We start from the raw sequence: 22,293 nt of genomic DNA, 5'->3' as shown, positions 1-22,293 counted from the left end.
AGCGTAAATCGGCCCTTAGCGGGGCAAACCGTAGCGGAGCGGACCGTAAACACGCTCAACTAAAATACTCTACCATACACACTTCCACACAGGTTTTACTGACCACGCCGAGGTGAGGGGGTTCTTGGAGACACGGGGGCTTGGCACGGGCAGGCGCCTCTTCATCCCAATGTTGATCCCACAGACAATGGCCACCGCGTCCGTCCCTGACTTCTAAGCCCCGTGAGACGGCCGCGCAAAATATCTTCCAGTGGCTCCCCTGCTTTAAACAGTGGACACGGCGAATCCACGAACAATGCTTGGTCCGCCGACCGCGTTTAGTCATAGCGGCGCCGAGGGGGTGTTGACGCGGCACATCGTCGTCCCTACAAAACGAGTCGCCGCGGCAGGTGGTCAAGGCTTCCATGGTCTCTTCGGGGAAGCTCGCCACGCTCGCAGCTGGCGGAGAAAACTTAGCATGTCGGCACCTCTGCAGGCCGTTCCTAACAGCGCGCAGTGCGACGAGCCCCACGAGCCGCTAGCGGCTATATTACTCACTACTTAATAATGATGATATTAGTTTTGGTTTTGCTAGCGCCATCTCTCGGTCGCATACTTTAGTTCACAACGCCACCGCTACTCTTATTTTCGTTGCACTGTGGAAGGTACAATTAAAGCCCCTCAATCTCCCAAAGTAGCGCCATTCACTTCCCTCCTCCTCCGCTCGGCGCGGCTTCGACGGTGGCGCCGCCGGTGGTGGGCCTGCCATCGCAGACGACGGCTAACACGCTACGGGAGTAAATCCGCAGAAAAGTTCGTTCGAGCCCTGCGGAGCAGTTTTTAGAGCGCAGCTCTCCGGCGTCCGTTCCTGGGTTTCGCGTCGTCGTCGGCGTTGTCGTCGGCCTCGTAACCAGCTCCGTCCCCCTTTCATCCCCCCAGCGCTAGCAGCGACCGACTGATACCGCTGGATGCCGCTGACGCCGCTAGAGAGTCAAGATAACGTGACTGCATAGAACACCGTCGCCGCCATGCAGAAAGAGGAGGAAAGGGTCCCCCCCCCCTGTTCTTGTGTGGCGGATAGGGTGCTCTTCAGTTGCCGACGCGCCGGTTATTTCACGTAGGCCCCGGCACGTCGACGAATACGTGACCACCTTCCCACGGCTAGACCTGGTTCTTAGCGCTGCGGAAGCGAGGGTATCATATTGTTTGTGTCGGCATCGGCGGCGTTGTCCCTGAAACCAACTCCGCAGCTGGGGTTGACTCACTATCGGCGTCAGCGGCATCAGTCAGTCGCTGCTATCTCTTCCCTCCTCCCTTTATCGTGTTGTCCGCTTGCTGCGCGCGCTTCTGCCCCCATCGTTTGCCGCTGGGTGTACACGCCGCCCCCCTCCCCCCTCTTCCTGCGAGTCTCCGGTTGTCAAAGCGCCGGCTCGAACTTAATTCCTTTCTTCGCTCCTCCTCCAATGCAACCCCTGTGCGGTGGCAATCAGAGAGCCAGATCGGTGGCGGCGGATCTGTATATGTGCACCGCCCGAGCCGAAATTGCCGCTGCCGTTCGCCACTGCGAAATTATCTGCCAGTTCTTTCTGAGCCATGAGCGAGACGACCGATGGAAGTCCTCCGTCTGCTGCTGCTGCTGCTAAACGAGCTGCCAGAGCAGAGGCCCAGCGCCGTCGCCGTCAGAATCCAGAGGTGCGTGCCGCCGAAGCAGAAGCTTACCGTCGCCGCCGTCGAGATGATCCAGGAGTACGCGTCGCCGAAGCAGAGGCTAAGCGCCGCCGCCGAGAAGACCCTGCCGTTCGCGCCGCCGAAGCGGAGGCTCATCGCCGCCGTCGAGAGCAACCAGCAGTAAGCGAGGCTGAAGCAGAAGCTCATCGCCGCCGCCGAGAAGACCCTGCAGTTCGCGCCGCCGAAGCGGAGGCTCATCGCCGCCGTCGAGAGCAACCAGCAGTAAGCGAGGCTGAAGCAGAAGCTCATCGCCGCCGCCGAGAAGACCCTGCCGTTCGCACCGCCGAAGCGGAGGCTCATCGCCGCCGTCGAGAGCAACCAGCAGTAAGCGAGGCTGAAGCAGAAGCTCATCGCCGCCGCCGAGAAGGCCCTGCCGTTCGCACCGCCGAAGCGGAGGCTCATCGCCGCCGTCGAGAGCAACCAGCAGTAAGCGAGGCTGAAGCAGAAGCTCATCGCCGCCGCCGAGAAGACCCTGCCGTTCGCACCGCCGAAGCGGAGGCTCATCGCCGCCGTCGAGAGCAACCAGCAGTAAGCGAGGCTGAAGCAGAAGCTCATCGCCGCCGCCGAGAAGACCCTGCCGTTCGCACCGCCGAAGCGGAGGCTCATCGCCGCCGTCGAGAGCAACCAGCAGTAAGCGAGGCTGAAGCAGAAGCTCATCGCCGCCGCCGAGAAGACCCTGCCGTTCGCACCGCCGAAGCGGAGGCTCATCGCCGCCGTCGAGAGCAACCAGCAGTAAGCGAGGCTGAAGCAGAAGCTCATCGCCGTCGCAGAGAAGACTCTACCGTTCGCGCGGCCGAGGCCGAGGCCAAACGCAAACAAAGGCTCGCAAACAGTCAGGGTGCAACAAATGCTTTCCGGCGACAGTTTACAGACAATCCGTTTGGAAGTGTGTGTTCAGTGTGTGATCGGCTCTGGTTCCAAAATGACGTGAAACCGCTTCCGGATACGTGCCGTGAGAATCTCCGGTGTGCGTTTCCCAACTCGGACTTGTGTCAATTCAGACTGTGTTCTTCATGCATGCAATCTGTGCGGAAAGGTGACATTCCTCATTTTTCGACAACAAACGGTTACAAATATCCCTCGAGGCCAGCGCACCTTCCACAACTTAATGCGGTGAGTGTAAGACTCGTATCTCCGCGAATCCCATTCATGCAAGTGCGACGACTGATGCACGGCGGAGGCCAATATGGCATTAAGGGTCCAGTTGTGAACGTTTGCGATGACGTGGAATTGTGAATGTGTTGCTCGATTTCTTTGCCTCAATCTATCGAAAAGGTGAAACAGCTTATTTGCTGCGCTCAAATTTCGCATTAGGAAGTAACGTAATCGTCGGTAATTTTTTTCAATCGAGATATTTCTTCGTCACTCGGTAACTGGCCTTTAGAATTTCGTGTTGGAATTACGAAAGAAATAGAGAAAAGGACCATTATTCAAGGCGTATTTAAGGCGTAAAGCGCGCGACGTTGAGAGTTCGTGTTGCTGAAACACGACGCAAGCACGCGGTGTACTCAAACACGCGCGTAATTACCAAAGTTTCAGGTGTTGACAGCGTGAAAGTATGTGTACGTGGTTTCGTAGGTTCATTTACGTACCTGCAGGATACTTTCGTTCGGCCGCGCGTGAGAGATTGCTGACCGCACACAGCCGGAATGGCTGTGTGCGGTCAGCAATGCCTGGCAACAGGCCCGTTTTTTTCATTGCGGGGTGCTTTGGTAATCGTGACGATATTTTTTTTTTTTTTTTACAAGTACTGCTCCAGGAGGGCACATGTAATGGCTAACGGAGGCCTCTGAAGAGCACGTGACATTACAATAATGCAGGCGTCGCAGGGAGTGTTCGCATACAAAATTGGCTGTCCACTGTCTTATACCCCCTTGGCATGCACAGGCTTCGGCGAGCCCCATCCAGCCCTGGTTCTAGTTTTGGTGTTCCCGTTGCCGCTTTGGTGCCCTGGAGGCGCCGTCAATAATACGAAATAATGACAAGGTGTTACAACTAGTAAATAAAATTTATTGAAGAAATACAAATACAATAACTTCTAAAGCAGCGCTAGTGCGCCCGCGCGAGTATTATGAAACGCCAACGAGGAATTTACCGGCCCACGTACGACTCTACGATGAAAGTGGACGTTAAACATCCCCAGGCGAGCTAGATAAAGTTATCCGGAGCCATCCACTACGACCTGCATCCTAGCTTTAGTCGCTTCGGAACGTTAAAAACGTTAATCACCACAAACCAAATCAATACATGCTGGCGTACATTCGAAGCTAAAAGACTGCACGGTAAGTCATATTGAGCCTTGTAAAAGCGCCGAGAATGTGCTAACTTCTGGTTGAGCTCAAAACACACCCTGAATAAAGTCGCTTTTATGTCACAGGCCAGTTGCAGATGCGTGCATTTCACCGCAAGACGAAACTACATGAAACAAAGAGAGCACATTCGAAAAAGAAGTCAAACAACGCGCTAAAAACCACGCAGAGCATGAACACACATTTTTTCGAAGCGGAAGGCGTGAACTAGGCTCGAAATAAGGGGTTGTGAATAGCCGTGGCCATTACTTCACTAAGCCGTGCGTGCTTTGCCACTTCCTCGAAGTCAGCCCACCCGATCCTGCGAATCCACACTTCTTTTTGCGTTGCGCCCGCCGGACGGCAAAGCAAAAAGCTTTTTGCCCTCGCTGTGTCTGTTGCAGCAACCGAAGGCGCAGCAGCATGGCATCGCAATTAAGTTCTCGGCCCTACACATTCTATAACGCTAACGCACTCCGTCAGTACGCCTGCCGTACTTTCGTCGCGCAGGCCCAACAATGGAGGACGGCGCGCGCTGGAAAGAAAAAATATACAAAAGCGCCGCGCCTGCTGCGCACTGGAAAGAAAAAATATACAAAAGCGGGGCGCCTGCTTCCACGTGACACCGATTGGCCAATGGGGGAGCGGAGGACGCGGGGGCGACAGGAGGCGAGGAGGAGGTCGCGCCATGGTGAGCGGGGTGGCGGAGAGATGTAAGAATGGCGTTACTTTTGAAAAATTGAGGGGCTTTACGTACAATTTCCCTTCCGTTGCATGCGGTCACCAGGAAATCACGGAGCGCAACACGACCATATCACCCATGGTCCAAGATACGTTCAAGGTAGATCCCCTGCCACGTAATGTCCAACCTTAATACTGCAGGGCACCGGCTCGCCCAGGCTCGTTCCCTATTAAAAATGGCTGTGGCCACTCTGAATCTTCCATGTTTCGTCGACGCCGCCCAGTACGGGCGCTCTGATCACTATGCCGTAGTTTCGGTTGACTCTAATGGCACTCATCAACTCAGCATTCATGCGGAAGGCTTCTGCAACAGTAGCCGAGCAGGTTGCTATTAGCGGCGAGAATTCGGAGTGGCGCCCTCTCGCGAGTGACGTCACGGCCAGGACGCCGCTCGCTCCAGCTCGCTCGGCTGCCGCGCGCGCTCGTTTCCTTGGTGCGTGCTTGGGGTATTGGCGGCTTGAGCCGTACTTACAGAAGGTTATTTTGGGTTATTTCTGTTGCCATGCGTGGACCACAGTTCCTTCTTTGAAACCGCGTGAGTCATGAACATTTGTGACGAGAATATCGCAAGTTATGTAACGCTGAAGGGGTCTACTGGTCTTGCAATGCATGTATGCACCCTGTCTGTTCATAAATTTTGCTTAAAAATAACGCGAGCAAGTTCAACACGCGAAGTTACTTATGATGCTCCTCTAAACACTTACCATTATATTATTAATTAAGTATGAGAGACACAGCATTTTACACGGAAGAAATACCTTCATATTTGGTGTCAACATTATATATCCGTGTGAGAAGGACACTGCCCAGCGAAGGTTTCATCATAACTCTTATCACTCTGGTGAGTTGTTTTAATCAAATGTGGCAACTGTATTAAGGCCTAAATGGAAGAAATAGGCGCGCATTTTGTGTGAAAAGGTGTGGTATTACTTTCACCGTTCTCTGAAATAGGCACCCAGAAACGCATTCTTTGTTAATACGACGACCCATCGTGTATATATATATATATATATATATATATATATATATATATATATATATATATATATATATATATAAGTTACCGAATACCACAACAGCAATCACATGACAGAAAATTTCGTGTTTAAGATCATCGAGACGCAACCAAGTGCAAACGATGAAATGTGTCACATAAAAAATATGAAATATGGCACACCCCTGCCGAAACGGAAGCAACCAACTGTTGTTATGGCGAGGCGCGCATTCGAGACACCCAGCAGTTCAATACAACTTCGAATTGAAACCATGAAGTAGCTCTTTACAGCTCCAGTTACAATGCATATATAGCATACTCGAGGCACTACAGCGCAGCTTAGGCTGCGTTGAAATGGAAAATGCAAACATATTCTGCCTCAACATGTCTCGATCCTCTTTGTTTAATTACATAGACTGAAAACTATTTGCTTCGTCAGTGCATAAAAGAAAGCTTCGCGTACCCGCCTGTTAGAAGACACCACAAGTCTCACATGAACACTTGGCCTCCATTGGGGAACAATGATATCTTAAATATGTGCAACACTACTAATGAATGTGCCTTCAGCTTCTTGCTGGCTGCAGCGAACCTGTCCAAAAGCCATATTTCACTCAAATATTTGATTGGAGCAGCCTGTGTCAGTTCTACGAAGAGATTCATGTCTGTTCCTCAAGCAAGAAGCAGCAGTAAATTGCTCAAGTGAGTTGAATGTGTTGCACGGAAAGGGAATAAATATTGGCGCCTTCTTTTCTGTGTGCTGCAAACAGCTGTGAACCTCAATCAGCTTTGCTTCAAGTTACCGCCACTTAAATTTAACCGGTGAAAAACGGCCTAATGTTGAGAACCAGTTAAAAACGCAAGTGGTGCTGGCCGAATCTAAACTACAGTGGTAGTTAAGTCCTCGCGTTACTGCCGAGGGTTTATGTGAAGGAATATAAAATTCGATATTATACCGTGAACTATTCGTCGTGAGCAAATATGTTTTAGCGGGTTGAAGTCAAGATCAATGTTGTAGAAGTCATATATAGTCAGCGTTTAATTGTGACAAGCATATTGCACCATGGTGGGTATGGAATCTTAACTAGATTCTTATGTGCTGTGTTTTTGCGTCTCTGCTTTTATTATTCATGTGAGCTACCACTCGAAAGTGTAGATCCGCGCATGAAAAACCTCTAATGAGCTGGTCTGACCTCCCTCGGGTGGCACTATAGCGTTGCCTTCGAGAAATGTATTGTCATCTAGGAAATAAGCTCCTTGATTACATTTTTGCGAACGAAGACATCGTAAAATATATATTTGAAAGGCCCGTCATAAGTATACAAGCATTGGGAACGAGAGCGAACAAACGGAAACACTGCAGAAGGCGTCCTGACACCGCCCGAACTGCAGCAGACGACAGGCGCGAGTCCGTGCCCTGACGTCACGCGAGCGGCGCTCGCAGCGCCCCTCCAGGTCGTTCTCGGGGCTAATAGCTATAGCAGTGAAGGACCCTCTACGTCCCAATATATTTACAGACTCCGGGTTTGCAGCCCGGCTCGCTTCCGGCTCGATCTCAAAGGAGGCGGCGGCCATCCTCGGCAGCGATGGGGCTGCTGGTTTTCATATCATCAAATGGTTCCGGCCCATATGGGAATCAATGTGTACTCTGAGGTTGTTAACGCCAATGAGTTGGCCCCTAACTGTGCGCGCGGTCTTACACACCGCGGCGGTTCCGGTGCACTCACGGGCGGCGACTTAGCACTGCACAGGGATTCGCTTCTCACCTTCCATGAAAGCTTGGCACATTATCAACTTGCTCAACGGGCTTTTCCGCTACCACATCCTAAACTCACTAGACCACAATCGTCAGCCTTTCGCATGCTCCAAACGGGGTCGTTCCTCTCCACGGGCCGATTCAGTCACTTCGCGCCTAATGTAGAACCCCACTGTCCAGACTGTGGGGAGGCGTACTGCTCTTTATCTCATATGCTCTGGGAATGCCCTGCGTTACGCAGCTCATCGCTTGCCACTCTAACGGACTGGGAGGCAGCCCTTAAGAGCGGCGACCTCTCAGACCAACTACGGGCTGTCCAGAGGGCCTGCAACAGAGCGGAAGACCACCATCTTCCGACCCTGCGGCGGCTGCGGGGACTCCCGAAAAGGGAGGTACCTTAACGCGGTTCCTCAGGACCATCAATAAAGTTCTTTGTCTATGTGGCGGTCCTTTCTCTAAGTTTACATAGGTGTTATGTGTCCGGCCGCGTTCCTCGCTCGCGGGATTGAGGCGCGTTCGCCTCAAGCGCCTGAGGGTGAGGCGCTTTCGCTCATGCGCAACGCCACGGCCGACGGCAGAAATGCGCCTGGAAATTGCTATCGCAATAAAAGATGAGAAGTACAATTTCGTGGGTAGCTTCGGTTTAATTGCCCAACAGCTTCAGTAAGTAGATCGAGCTATATATATATATATATATATAGTTGTAGAAACGAAGCACACTTACGAAAATTGCATTTTTAATGGTTTAACGTTGCGGCCATGGCACGGCCTTCGTCAGAATCTATCTATCTATCTATCTATCTATCTATATATATATATATATATATATATATATATATATATATATATATATATATATATATATATATATATATATATATATATATATATATTGTTACGGGGTTAAAAAGAGTCAGACGTGTATTTACAGAATACTTACAATAATTATAACAGCTCACAAGATGGTAGACAGCGCGCGAAGACCAGAACATCGTCTTCTTCTGACGATGATTAAAACATCTTCGTCAGCGTGTCACATGACCCCCGGCGGCTGAAGCACCGGCTCGGTGTTGGTTAGGAGGCGGGCGAGTGATACAACTTAAGACGCGCGATGTGGACCACGTCGGAGCGATGCTGAGCCACGGTTGGCTCAAGAGGGGCGATTTCGTACGTGACGTCAGTTACTTGACGCAAGACACGGTAAGGACCAGAGTAGCGTGAAAGCAACTTCTCCGAGAGGCCGACGCGTCGAGTCGGCGACCAAAGGAGAACCAGCGCGCCCGGTGTGTAACGGACGTCACGATGGCGGGCGTCATATAAGCACCGCTGATTGTCCTGCGACTCCACAAGTCGACGTCGGGAAATATGGCGTGCTTCTTGTGCTTTGAGTATGACTTCACGGGCGTACTCGAATGTGAAATTCAGACTAGCAGGCAGAACGGTGTCGAAAGGTAGCGCAAGGTCGCGGCCAAACAAGAAGAAGAATGGAGAGAAGCCTGCGGTATCATGGCGAGACGAATTATAGGCGAAAGTAACGAACGGCAGCGCAACGTCCCAGTCGCGATGGTCATCGGAGACATACATGGACAGCATGTCAGTAAGGGTGCGGTTAAGGCGCTCGGTTAGACCGTTCGTTTGTGGATGGTAAGCAGTAGCAAGTTTGTGTTTAGTCGCGCACGGGTGTAGAATGTCATTGACAACTTTAGAATAAAAGTAGCGGCCTCGGTCGGTGAGGAGCTGTTGAGGGGCGCCGTGGTGAAGGATGACGTTCTCTAGGGGGAAGTCGGCGACATCGGTTGCGCAGCTTGTCGGAAGAGCCCGTGTGATTGCATATCGGGTGGCGTATTCTGTTGCTACAGCAATCCACTTGTTTCCCGAAGCAGACGTAGGAAAAGGGCCTAAAAGATCAACACCTACACGGAAAAATGGTTCTGATGGTACGTCAAGTGGTTGAAGGCGACTCTTGGCTTCTTCAAAGCGCCGGCATTCGGTAATAATGGCTTGCACAGTGGAATAATTCTTGAACACAAGGAGATGGAAGGCATCACCTGCTATGCCCTTAATGACATGTGCAACCTTATCAGGTTCGGACATCTTCGGATCCACTTTGCGGCAAAGAGCGAGCACGTCCTGGATGTACGTGAGATAGGATTCAGTGCACGTCTGGACACGCGAAGCGAGGTCTTTTTGGGCGGCAATATATATATATATATATCAATTAATTTTGCAATTAAACATAGACCTTATTATCAATCACACGTGGTGATCTATGGGAGACGAAACAATTATTTGATTTCATTGATATAAAAGGTTATATAAAATCTCAAGATGATGAAGGGATGAAAGCGAATGGACGCCTGACCGAAGTTCCTGACCCCGCACAGTAGCAGCAGTTCAGTGCGCATAGAAGTACACATTTTCTACACACAATCTGAATGATTAAAGAAAGAATAGTCCTTGGTGTTTGTCTATAACACAAATTTCTCACTTGTTAAGGCAGTAGTACTCTCGAGGTTATAGAAGAAAGCACATTAATTAAGAGAAAAATGAGCATCTTCGATTGAGTAAATGTCTAATTTTCTCTTTATTAGTTACATCTCTCCTTATTGCGGGTTTCCTCAGAACTATTACGTACAACAAAGTACAATCAACGTAAACCGCTTGTAATATTCAAAAGAAAAAAAAAAAAACTGCAGATGTGCGCGACCTTGGAGAAGTACAACCCACTTTCCAGCGAAGCTGTTTCGCTCGTGCAGATGCAGTAAGAGTTTCAGCTTCCTGAAATTATATCGCATCCTTTAAAAAGTTGCCCGTATATTGATTGCTAGGTCTGAAACCTTGCCCACATGTAACGCGTTCGAGCACTTGTTAAGAAAAAAAAAAAAAAAGCCACTAATACACCCACACACGTCTTACTTTGTTCCACCCATTTTCGCTAAATTTGATCTCGGTGACAGTTCTAGCCCTGCCAGGGCAGCGGGATAAATTCTGTATCTTTCGTCACACTTACTCATAACGCTCTAAAGCACGTGCATAGATTATGTGCTACCAAAGCCCGATTTATCCACCCAGTCAACTTTCCTACATACATCGCCCATTTCCTGGTCCTTCCTGTTAGCAAACATCAAGATACTGCCTAGTTCGTACTCCCTAGGTGTGGGCAGCGCGACCCAGACGAAAGGCAAAGTGGGCGGTACGAGCGTTGGTATCGCCCACTTCGTTCGGCTCGCGTTGCCCACCCCTAGGAACATGTTTAGTCACCACCGCTCAGCTTGCTGTCTTAATTTAGATTAGTTCATTGAGGACTCCAGGCGAACACAATATACCAAGCATTAAAAAAAAACATAGCGAGGGTTCAATAATTGTCCGTAACGCTTCTACATAAACCAGAAACGTTAAAACTTCCCGACGCACTGCGTTTAAGATGCGCCCATTTCTTCCAAGTATAAAGTTTCTTAAGTGCAGATTTCTCTTAACAATTCGGGAAACAGCTTCATAACGGCAACACGACCCTCTTGAGCACTCGTTTTCCAGAACATGTACTTGATCAATACTCATTTAACATCGCACACAAACTTGGCGTTGCGTACCCTTTTTGTTCGCAAAATTTGACCTCGGTTGTCGTTGTAATTATGCCAGGGCAGCAGTCTAAGTTTTATGCTTCTCGTAAAACATACTAATAATGATCCGTACTATCTGCATACATAGCATGTTGCAAAAGGACGCATTTAAGCCTCCTGTTTAGACGTTGCCTGCTTGTTACCTTATACGAGGCTCCCATTTTTCCCCACATGTGAACGTGGGTCATTTTTTGTAGTTCGCCAAGGACATCGGGGAAACAAACTACAAGCCTCGTGTGATGCGCGGAAATAGGGAAAACGAGAGTTCAGTTATACTTTGCAAGGCTTTCATTTAAAGCAGGAACTTTCGCAACGAATTTGAAGTTCGCATCTAGTGCAGTTGCTTGAGGAGTGTGGGAAACATTTCCTATGGTGGTAGAGTGACGTCTCGCAACTCTTCAATAAGTAACTTTCTACAAAGGTTGTAATGAACCTACATAGAATAAACATTTTTCACTAGTTACACAGAACAAGCTTTCTACTTCAACTAACTATAAACACCGTGCTTTGCACGTTGTTTACCGACAAAACGGGGAATATCATCGAAGTGCCTTATATAACACATAGAAAATGGGAGAGAGCGAGTGTTTATATAGTCATTATTTTCAAAGCACATAAATAACAGACAGTTCCAACTTTGGGTAAGCATCACCCAAAAGAACAGTCCCATTCATCTCTAAATACGCAATCTCTGCTGTTCTCGCTCCTGCCTGGGAACAAGCACTATTGTAACTCTTATGTAGCAACAACCTGAAAATGAAATCGACAGAATGTCAGAACACACGCTGACAGAAAAGCTCATTATTCAAAAGACTAGCGCAAAATAGCAGGGACAAAGACAGATAAGACGACGGGACGAGCGCTCTGTCTTTGTCCCTGCTATTTTGCGCTAGTCTTTTGAATAATGATGACACGCCAACTAGCCCAGCTTTCTGCCTTGAAAGAAAAGTTCAGCTCAGTGCTGTAATGGCATTACTATGGTTCTGCACATTCGAGCAGTTCGTTTCTACAACACATCTAGGATAATTCCTGATTGAACAATGAAATCTGACCGTCAGACCTGTAATATGATTGATTTGTTTTTAACGATGAAAAGAGACAAACTGCAATGCTATGTGGATAATCTCTGCACAGAGATTCAATAGTTCTGGTATGAAATAATCCAACGATTTCGTGTCGTAATGCGTAAGATGTCGGCTTTTTCCCTCAGTGGGCGATTTGACACCTTTGCATCAATATTGCAATCTGATTTTGTGTTTTCAAATTTGCTCAGGCCGTCCGAAAAAAAAAAAACTGGGCATAATGCAAGAAGCGCAAGTTAAAATTTGTGATGTCGGGAACTGCCCGTATGGGGCACGCGTTGTCCGCTACGGCGCGTCGATGCACGAAAGACAATCCTCATTGCCGAAGCAAGGGATATGTAATATTAAAAGCATTACTTCCGTTGGCAATATATTAATTACGAAAAAGCTTTGGCCTCGGCTGTTGTTTTCTTGAATTTCCCAGCGTGCCTGCTTTCAAAAGAGGGTGGGAGGGTGACTTTTCCAAAGCACTTGTTTGTTCTTCCTCCCTCCTAGTCGTCGACACATGTGGGTAGTTGAAATATACTTTATATTTATATTATTAACATATCGTTATGTCGTAGTAAATTAATTGACCGCGTGCACATGCTTCCCGTCAACGCTATGTGCTTTAGTTGTGCAGCAGGCAACACTGGCAGGTGGCCGTTCTCGTGCCGCTCTCGCCTGACAGCAGACGCCGAGCCGATAAGCCCAACTGCACTCCCCGCTGACCTTCACACGGCAAGGAAAGGTGAGCGCTGTTCGCTGAAGCCCTTTCCTTATTTTTCGGGCACATGAACCGAGGCGGCGCGTAACCTGGTGCTGTTTTGCGCGACTGCTGAGGCCGCAAGAAACGCAGCAGATGCAGCGTAATCATGTAAATGCCACCGCGTCGCTGCGGGCAGGTATGCTGTTCCTCGGCTCGCAGTGCTTTCTTTCTTATAACCCAAACCCGACTGGAGCAGTATTACGCGCGATAGCGACGAACGACGAAACGGGCCTTCGCGCGACCCAATCAAGGTCCATTCACGCAGGTCACCAAGGCGAGGCTGAAATGCAGCAGCCTTGTTCCTGTGCTGCCCTCTGCCGCACGCCGTTGGAAGCGCTTTGGAAGGGGGCCGGGGCTTTCGCCGGTTGATTTGTGTGCCTACATGTTGAGTGTGCGTCGGTTGTGTGTTCCGTGGATCGCGATTAATAAATGGCTTTTCCGGGGCTGCATGACGCTCCTGGAACTCGCGCAGCTCTCGACACTTCTAGGTGCGGCCGATAAAGACACGTCTGGCGGCGTCGCTGCCTTGAAGCTTGTCGTCGCTGATGTCTGCTTTTGGGGGGCTTTTTTATTCCTTCTGCACATTAATTAGAAGTTTAGCATATTCAAGAAGTCTTCCAGCGCAGCCTTCCGCGTCGCATTTGCCAAAGTGGTGCATTTGTTTATGTCGACATCGACAGCCATAGATTGTTATTAGCTTGGGATATTGTGGAAACGGTGCATCGCTGAGATGAAATAATGTCAAAACGTAGCAAACATATCTGTGCATATGCGCTGCGTTGTTTCAATCTGAGAGGAGTCAATATGAGCGACCAAGCCACTTAAACAACGGCAACTGTGATCTAGACACATATATTATTATATGTTATTACTGATTCTCGCTTTTCTTTTAACTTCATCGTACAGTTTGCGCGTGCCATAAAGTATTATTAGAAATAACTGGCCTCGGCACATGCGCCCACTTGTTTACTTAGCGAGGCGGTTGTTTATATTGCTGTACCGAATGCACTGTCTCTTCTTTTCCCGTTAGACACAGAGGCAAACAATGCTTCTCTGGAGTTAACAAATGTGCCAGTATAACAAAACGTACACACGTACAGACCCACCCACCTACGCAGCGAATGTGACCTACAGGAATGGTTGGCACAGCGCTGCGTCGCCGCTATTGTGTACGCGCCGTGTGAAGAGTAGTTGATAAGGAAGCGCTATAAGGCCATAACTGACCTAGAGGAGCTCTTTCCTTCGTCGTAACTGCTTATATTTAAGTTCAGGTCCACCGGTAGCGGGTGCACAAACTCGACGGCGCCACGCCTAACCCAAATTCGCCAATATTTTAAGTACTTTGCCAGGGGTTACGATCATTGTGTTATTCATTTCCAGCTTAAAGAAAACGTCAACCGTCCCAATAGCAAACAAAAATACATTCGAGACTACAGTAAAGCCGACTACGCATCAATGAACACACAACTTGCAGCTTTCGTCTAAAATATATGCCGGAATTTTACACTCGGAGCGTTGAACAGAACTGGTTCCTTTCGAAAAATAAAGTTAATGAATTAGTACAAAAATACATACCCTTCCGAGTTGTCCGGTGTAACCATCGAGCAGTGTGGTTTAATGCATCCCTAAAACGTACCTTGAACAGGAAGAAGCGGCTGTTTCGCCAAGCCAAAAAACGCAACACAACTGATAGCTGGTGTGCGTATCAGCAGGTTGCTTCACTATTTAAAAAAACAGTCAAGGAAGCTCAACGCATTTTATTTTACGATACACTTCCATTTCTGCTGATTGAAAATACTAAAAAATTTTGTAAAACTGTCAAGGGTTCCGAATGTAACATAATATCGTTAACTGATGTAGATGGTGCTGTTGTTCCGCAAGAAGAATGTTGTTCTGTGCTCAATGAAGTGTCTTCTAAATAATTTTTGAATAACGTGTTGCCCTGTACTTCTCTACCTGAAGTTGTTAAGATGAATTTTCCTCAGATGGAGCCATTGTTCATTGATTACGATGGTGTCGTGAACTTAATTCGCAAATTAAAGATTTCGTCATCGTCAGTAATAGACGATAATAATTCTAAGTTTTTGGAAAATACCGAAGTGTACTGCTCCGTAATTTTGTGCAACATCTTTTCGCAGTCTATTCTGTCGTGTTCATTACCGAAGGATCTTAAACTCGGCAAGGTGGTTCCACTATTTAAGTCTGGCGACGTGCCTTTAATTTACAGGCCAATTTCTCTAACAATTGTGCCATGCAAAATTCTAGAGCATATAATGTACTCTAATCTCATCAACTTCCTAGAAACAAATTCATTTTTTTTCATCGCGTCAGCATGGATTCCGTAAATTATTTTCCTGTGATACTCAACTTATTTCATTTACACACGAAATCTATGCCGCATTGGATAATGGATTTCAGATTGACACAATCTTCTTAGACTTTTCTAAAGCATTTGATCTCGTTTCTGACGAATTACTTTGTCTAAAATTAAGTACACTCAACATTGACCGTAATAATATCTCATGGATTGAAAATTTCCTATCCAATAGAACACAATTTGTCTCAGCTAACAATTTTGACTCTTCGCTTTGTCCTGTCAGTTGCGGGGTGCCGCAAGGTTCTGTTCTCGAACCCTTGCTTTCTCTCATTTATATTAACGATTTGCCTAACTGTGTAGCGTCCTCTATAAGGTTATTTGCAGACGATTGTATCATTTCCAGAGTAATATTATCAAATTCTGACATTTTAAAACTACAATCTCATCTAGACAAGGTAACTAACTGGTGCGACACTTGGAAAATGCGACTTAACAGCCAAAAGTGCGAAATGAGAATTTTCCGCAATACTGCTTCGTCTAACCTATCAAACTATCACTTGATGAACTCTGTACTCGAAGAAGTCACTTCTCATAAATACTTAGGCGTCCACATAACATCTAATTTTTCCTGGACAACACACATAAATCGCATCACTAACAATGCTAACCGCACGCTTGGTTACCTCCGTCGCAATTTCTCTATGGCACCCGCTATCTTAAAGCTACTTCCGTACAAAACATTAATACGTCCTAAGCTTGTATATGCCTCTTCTGTCTGGGATGCTGGCTTAGATTACTTAACAAATGCAATCGAATCTATACAAAATTGTAGCGCATGTTTCATTCTTATTAACTATTCTCGGACATCAAGCGTAACATCTATGAAGGCTACTTTAAACCTCCATCTCACCCGCCGTGGTTTCTTAGTGGCTATGATGTTGGGCTGCTGAGCACGAGGTCGCGGGATCGAATCGCGGCCACGGCGGCCGCATTTCGATGGGGGCGAAATGCGAAAACACCCGTGTGCTTAGATTTAGGTGGACGTTAAAGAACCCCAGGTCGTCGAAATTTCCGGAGCCCTCCACTACGGAGTGTTTCATAATCAGAAAGTGGTTTTGGCACGTAAAACCCCATAATTTTGAAACCTCCCTCTCCTCTCATTCCGTAGGAAGTTAGCACGTTTATCACTGCTGCACAAAATTTATTACTACAATGCAGAATTAAAAAGTGAACGTTTGTCCGAACCTGCATACATATCACCTCGCACTGACCATCACCATAAACTAAGCGTTCCACACTGTCGCGCGAACCTATTTTTTATTAATTTATTCCTAAAACTACCAATGAATGGAATCATCTGCCGGCCTCAATTGTTAACATAACGGATACGTCTGCTTTTAGAACTGCTATTGAAGAATACTTTTATTAATGCGCACTTTCTAATTTGTTTTATTAATATACCCTGTTATCTGCACATGCTCTGTATTTCGTTCCACTCCCTACTGTAATGCCTTCGTACCTTGAGGGTACAATAAATAAATAAATAAATAAATAAATAAATAAATAAATAAATAAATAAATAAATAGAATTAACATTGGGTCAAACTTTATGGGCGTGGCTTGGAAGGACTGAAGCTTGTGCATTTCAACATCGAAGATATGTTTCGGATAATTTTGACAGCGGTTAATCACAAATACAAACGAAATACTGCAGCTATTGCACTGTCGGTTCGACGGCCCATCGCGTGTTCGGTTCTGAACATGGTTGGTACTCTGATCTTGTCGGTGCCGTCGACAAGATCCATGAAACACGAAAGCAGCTGTTTTGTGTCTAAAAGTTGTTTTGAACAGATATTCAAAAGTCTAGTAGCTTTCTTGATCAAGTCATTTTGTAGCCGTGAACATCGAGAAGTACTGCAGTAAACCTTGCTAACATTGTGCAAAAAGTTGGCTAAGGGACCACTTGACAAGAACAACTGAAGACTTTTATTCCCTCAGATTTTTGTTGTAAGGTTTATAGTACCACAAGGTTTGTCCACAGTTACAAATTATTTTAAATGAGGCACGGACATCAGGAAAAAATTATTTAGTCGGATAGAGTAACGCATAGGTAGTTTTGCTAAATGTAAACCATGGGAATAGTGTAGCACAGCCTGATTGGTCGACTAGTGCGTTTTGGTTCGACCAATCGATTGAATTTCACCTGTCATAATTATTTTGTAGATAAAAAAGAACTGTACTGCATGCTGATCCCACGCCAACGTGCCCCCATTGACGAAAACAAGGATCCCTGTGGTGAAAAATCGCTCGGCCCATCCTCGGCCATATGTGCAACGGCCAACCATGGATTGCTTGGGCCAACCTCAGCAAACTAGGTTGGGCCGTGCTTGGGGATGGACATCAGCCGATTTTAGGTTCACATTGTAGGGCCGACCGCTTCTGTTGACATGATGCCTAACGTTATCCATGCTAAATTTTTGTTTGGCTGATCATAGAGCCAACCATTTATGCCAACCTGTCTTATGTAATGCCTCGCAAGGCCCACAGGACATTTTGCTTGGCTCTAGTAGGCCAACCACTGTTGTCAACCTGGCCGACGTAATGCCTCACATGGTCCATGGCAATATTTTGGTTGGCTCTGCATTGGTGATTCACTGTTGCCAACCTTCTTGCTCTACTCTACTTGCTTAGTCAAATGAAACATAGTGCATCACATGGGACACACTTCTATTGTAAGAATATCACATAGTGGTTCTGATGACTAGAATTATGGGATTGTCGATAACATTTGCATATGCTCTTGCTTCCTTTGCGCAATAAAAAAGTTCAAATACTTAGCAAAATTGGGACAACGGCACGGCCACTTTGGCCGCCGTCACGTTTCGCTACAGAAACATTACTACGTGTCTTCGCACGGCCTGCTGCAGCCCTTATCAAGGGTGACTCTCATTGCGTTCGCCCTCCCGGTCAGTGGCACCTAACGCTTAATGATGGCACTTGTTTTTAAACACACACCGCCGTGGTTTGCACTTGCACAACCTGCAACAAGTTGAAGAAAAAGGCATACAAGGGTACTGCAGTAGTGCCCTCTCAATTGAAGCCATTTGACTGCAAAATAAGCGATTATTCAGATCTATGATGTAGCTATATACTACAAGATACATCTGCCCACAACAGAAGCAGGGAGGGAAGGTCATGGCACACGCATAAACATAACATATAAGTGCGTAAAACGTTGCTCAATGAAGGTGGCACAATTTCGCCAGTTTATAGTAAAACACAAAGCATCAAGTTTTCAGCGAGTATGGCGGTCATTTACATCGGAACAACCACATTTTTGGATAAAATTCCTAAGGCCCATGGTAGCAGAGCAAAAGAAAGAAGAGCCAAAGAACTCGTGTTTTCCTTTCTGCAATATGTTACAAACTTAATTACATGTGCCAACACTGAAATTGCACTTTCTTTACTCTCCTACAGATACTCCGCAGGGGCGCCTGCGTCAGCGGGCGTGTAATGTGTTGCGACACCACGTACTCGAGCACACGAGGGCTGGACCCTTCCGCGTGTAGCCGTGCGTGGCTTAACCGTGTCTGGGGAAAGGGGAATCCTGGAGATTCAGCCGATGCCGGGTGTTCAGACCTTTAAGGCTCCCCGGCGGAAGTTACACACCTCTTTGGCCTCTGCTTCACATAGGCGGCACCTCCAGACTGGCCTACCTGGAGGAAACCGGCAGTCACCTTTTCCTGTCTCTCTCTCACCTGAAATCTTCGTCTCTCTCTCCCACTTTTTGGCCTTTCCTGTCTTCTTCTCTCTTCCATTTACTTCCTTTCTCCTTGGAGGCAAAAGTTAACCCTGTGTGGCTATCCAAACTTGGGTACACCATATTCAGTTATATTGACGGCGTACGACTGGCGTCGTGCAGACTTGTATGCAAGCTGTGCCACGCCCGTCGTTGGGCTCCTTGGTGAGCGGTCGGTGCTGTTGCCGAATTTTTTATGTTTATTCATGCAATCTTCTTTTCCCCCACTTCCTGATCGTCCTCCTAAATGAAGGCGCACCGAAGTCTTTCAATTTTCGGGCGACCGAACATACAACTTTCCCCGTTGTCACGTCGTCCATTCTGATCAAGCCGGAAAGACGGTGAGAATGATCTCACCCTTTCTCGTCTCGAAATCTGTGACGGAACTCTTTGGACCAGGTTACAAAGCATCGAAAAAGGCAAGCGGCGATCTGCTACTGGAGCTCCGCGATCAGAAACGGCATGAAAAATTTTACGTTTTGCGCCAGGCGTGTCGAAAGGAACAGGCAAGTTCCGGTTGAACGACGTTTATTAACCCATGCTTGTGGGTTGAGGCTCGGCAAGAAAGAGAGGGCCGCTAGCAAGGGGCACTCTGCTTTTAACATTTAGTGGCGCATGCGCACTTCGCAGAGTGCTCTTATCAAGATGAGCGCCAGCCGACACAACAAAAAACTGGCTAATCTACTGTCCTTTGGGGATGCTTCAGTGACAGTTACCCCACACCGTACCATGAATACCATCCGCGGCGTAGTCTCCGATGCTGATTTGTTGGAGCTATCTGAAGCTGAACTTCTGGTGGGCTGGAGTGATCAGAGCGTCATCAGTGTCAAACGAATTAAGATGAGGTGGGATAGAAAATAAATTCAGACCAAACACCTAATACTTGCTTTCGGTTCTAGTGTTTTGCCCGAGACCATCAAGGCCGGGTACCTTAAGATTCGTGTTAGGCCGTATGTGCCAAATCCCCTGAGATGCTTCATATGTCGAAGGTTCGGCCACAGTTCACAGAACTGTCGAGGCCGGCTGACCTGTGCGAAGTGTAGTGACAGTGAACACTCATCTGAAACCTGCCAGAACACCTCATACTCTCAACTGTGATGGTGAGCATGCTGCATGCTGGCGGTCCTGCCAGTCTTGGAAAAAAGAAATCGTCACAATCAAAGTAAAGGAATATATAGCGTTTGAGGAGACTCGTAGGCGGGTGTCATACCTGCCAGCAAACAGCTTTGGCGAAGTGGTGCGTCAGGGGGCGGTGCCACAACGGCTACCGGCGGCTGTCCGGCCCACACGCAGTGAGCCAGCGGTGACGCCATCTTCCCCCTTGGCGGCTGCAGCTAGCGGTGCTCCGTCACTCCAGCAGAAGGGGCCATCCAACTACGGGTTGGTGGCCTCAAAGGTCTCTTCCAAAGTGTCGACGCCTTCAGGTCAAGCACAGCGCTCGGAAGAGCGCGATGGACACAACCACCAGCCAGACGGCGCCACCAGTGTCTAAGGAGCAGCGACACTCTAGCGATCGCCCCCCCCCCCCCAAAAAAAAAAGAAGACAAAGCTCGCCTCACGGCGCCTCGAAAGGGCCCATGAGCTCAGCTTCGTCTCTTAAACACACATCACACAACACCTTAGTCATAATAGAGACACAAGACTATAGTGGAATGTTAGAGGACTCATTCATAACTTTGACGATATTAGAGAACTCCTACAGAAACATAATCCAAAGTTGCTGTGTCTTCAAGAGACGCATCTAAAACTCACACAAACTTTCTTCGTCCCACTAACTTCAGATTCCACAAACTTAAGAAAATAGGACAGAGAGCGGGTATCGGTGTTGTTTTTCTGCTAAAAAAAACTTGCACAGCTTTGCGTCAAAACCAATCCTGTTGCTAAGGAGCGTAAGTCTTGCAGTATCAATCACAGGGAAAAGTATACAAATTGTTCGAAAGGTGTAGCGTACAAGATGCCCCTGAAATGCGGTCGGTATTATATAGGGCAGACAGGTAGATGTCTCAATGATAGATTGCAAGAACATATCAATAAAGTGTGCAAAGGGCGGGAAGCGTTTCTAGTGTCCATTGCGCACAATGCGGCTGTATTCCGCTTTTTGAAAAAAAAACAACCAGTGTTTTAGCTAGGCATCCTAATGAAAATACTACACTTATCATTGAAGCAGCATCCATGGCTGAAGGTGACTCGGTTAGTAAGCCGTCAATTGCGTTAAAAGATAAAGAATGTACTTTTCTGAGGTCGCACATGCGCGCTCGTTCATCTTAGGGAGGCGGTCATGGTTCCTTTCAATTTTGAATGCATACTCATGTCGCTTTAGTGCTTTGTGAGGGGGGGGGGCGCTTTTTTCTTGGTGTCTTCGTATATATGCGCGTTACTGAAAATAAAAAATAACATAAAAATCAGTTGGAAGTCAGCGCTTGTCTTCGCCGTTCCTTTGGTCCCTGTCTATGTACGCGCTTTAAGTTTCTTCGTCAGTGCGACAACTTCCGAAAGGACCCTGACGAGGCTAACGCCCCGTGTGATGGTGTAGCAATCCTTGCAGACAATTCTGTAGCTTGTCGCCACGTAGCCTTACAGACACCCCTTGAGGCAGTGTCAGTTAGAGGGGTTCCTTAAGTTGGTAGCTCCTTGCTCCATATATATACACCAAACTATCACCTGCAAAAAACAGATTTCTATATCCTTGTAAATCAACTTCCTACATACTTGTGGGTGATTTTAACGCTAACAGCACGTTATGGGGAGACGCGCGATACGACGCAAGGAGCCGACTCATTGAAAATTTTATTCTTACATCTGGTGCCTGCCTGTTTAATAAGATCGAAACAACCTATTATAGCATCCAACACAGCTCATATTCATCGATAGATATAGCAATGGGCTCTGCTTCTCTTATGCCTCATCTGGAATGGAGTGTCATCAATAATCCTTTTAGAAGTGATCACTTCCTTGTAATTGTAAACTTCATAACGCAATACGACAGCCCTCCCCGTGTTCCCATTGGAAATTAGCGTTGGTGGACTGGGAGCATTTTAAAGAATGATCTCGTCTACGACAAGATTTTATAAATGATTTTACTATAGAGGATTTTACTATAGATTGTGTGAGGGAACAAACGCGAGTTAATGTTATTGTCACGTGGGGGTGACGTTAAGAACACAGTAGCAATACTGTGAAAGGCAAATCTAGATTTTATTGGGCGAACCTGTGCCCACAAAACAGGCTACACTTATAGCACAAC

General features: G+C 47.3%; 1 protein-coding gene and 1 long non-coding RNA gene across 5 annotated transcripts in view; one reads left to right on the top strand and one right to left on the bottom strand.

The window, feature by feature from the left end:
- Window positions 1-22,293, bottom strand: part of LOC140219385 (uncharacterized) — a 226,812-nt gene that overhangs the window by 169,068 nt on the left and 35,451 nt on the right. Inside the window, exon 1 of one of the 2 annotated variants that reach the window (XR_011895609.1) lies at window positions 20,260-22,171. The exons of the other annotated variant lie outside the window; for it this stretch is intronic. This is a non-coding gene — a long non-coding RNA (uncharacterized lncRNA). Of the gene's footprint in view, window positions 1-20,259; window positions 22,172-22,293 lie in introns of those variants that run through there. 2 annotated transcript variants of the gene reach the window in all.
- LOC126535560 (isoaspartyl peptidase/L-asparaginase) overlaps window positions 12,806-22,293 on the top strand; it is a 263,028-nt gene continuing 253,540 nt past the window's right edge. The window contains exon 1 of one of the 3 annotated variants that reach the window (XM_050182387.3): window positions 12,806-12,915. The gene's annotated coding sequence lies outside the window, so the exon portion shown is untranslated. The remainder of the gene's footprint in view (window positions 12,916-22,293) is intronic. The other 2 variants (XM_055073206.2, XM_055073205.2) reach the window with 2 other exon arrangements.

This window comes from Dermacentor andersoni, chromosome 7, assembly GCF_023375885.2.
Source record: "Dermacentor andersoni chromosome 7, qqDerAnde1_hic_scaffold, whole genome shotgun sequence".
NCBI lineage: Eukaryota > Metazoa > Arthropoda > Arachnida > Ixodida > Ixodidae > Dermacentor > Dermacentor andersoni.
Note: the sequence above shows the minus strand (reverse complement) of the source record. Positions and strands in the feature narration are given on the sequence as shown.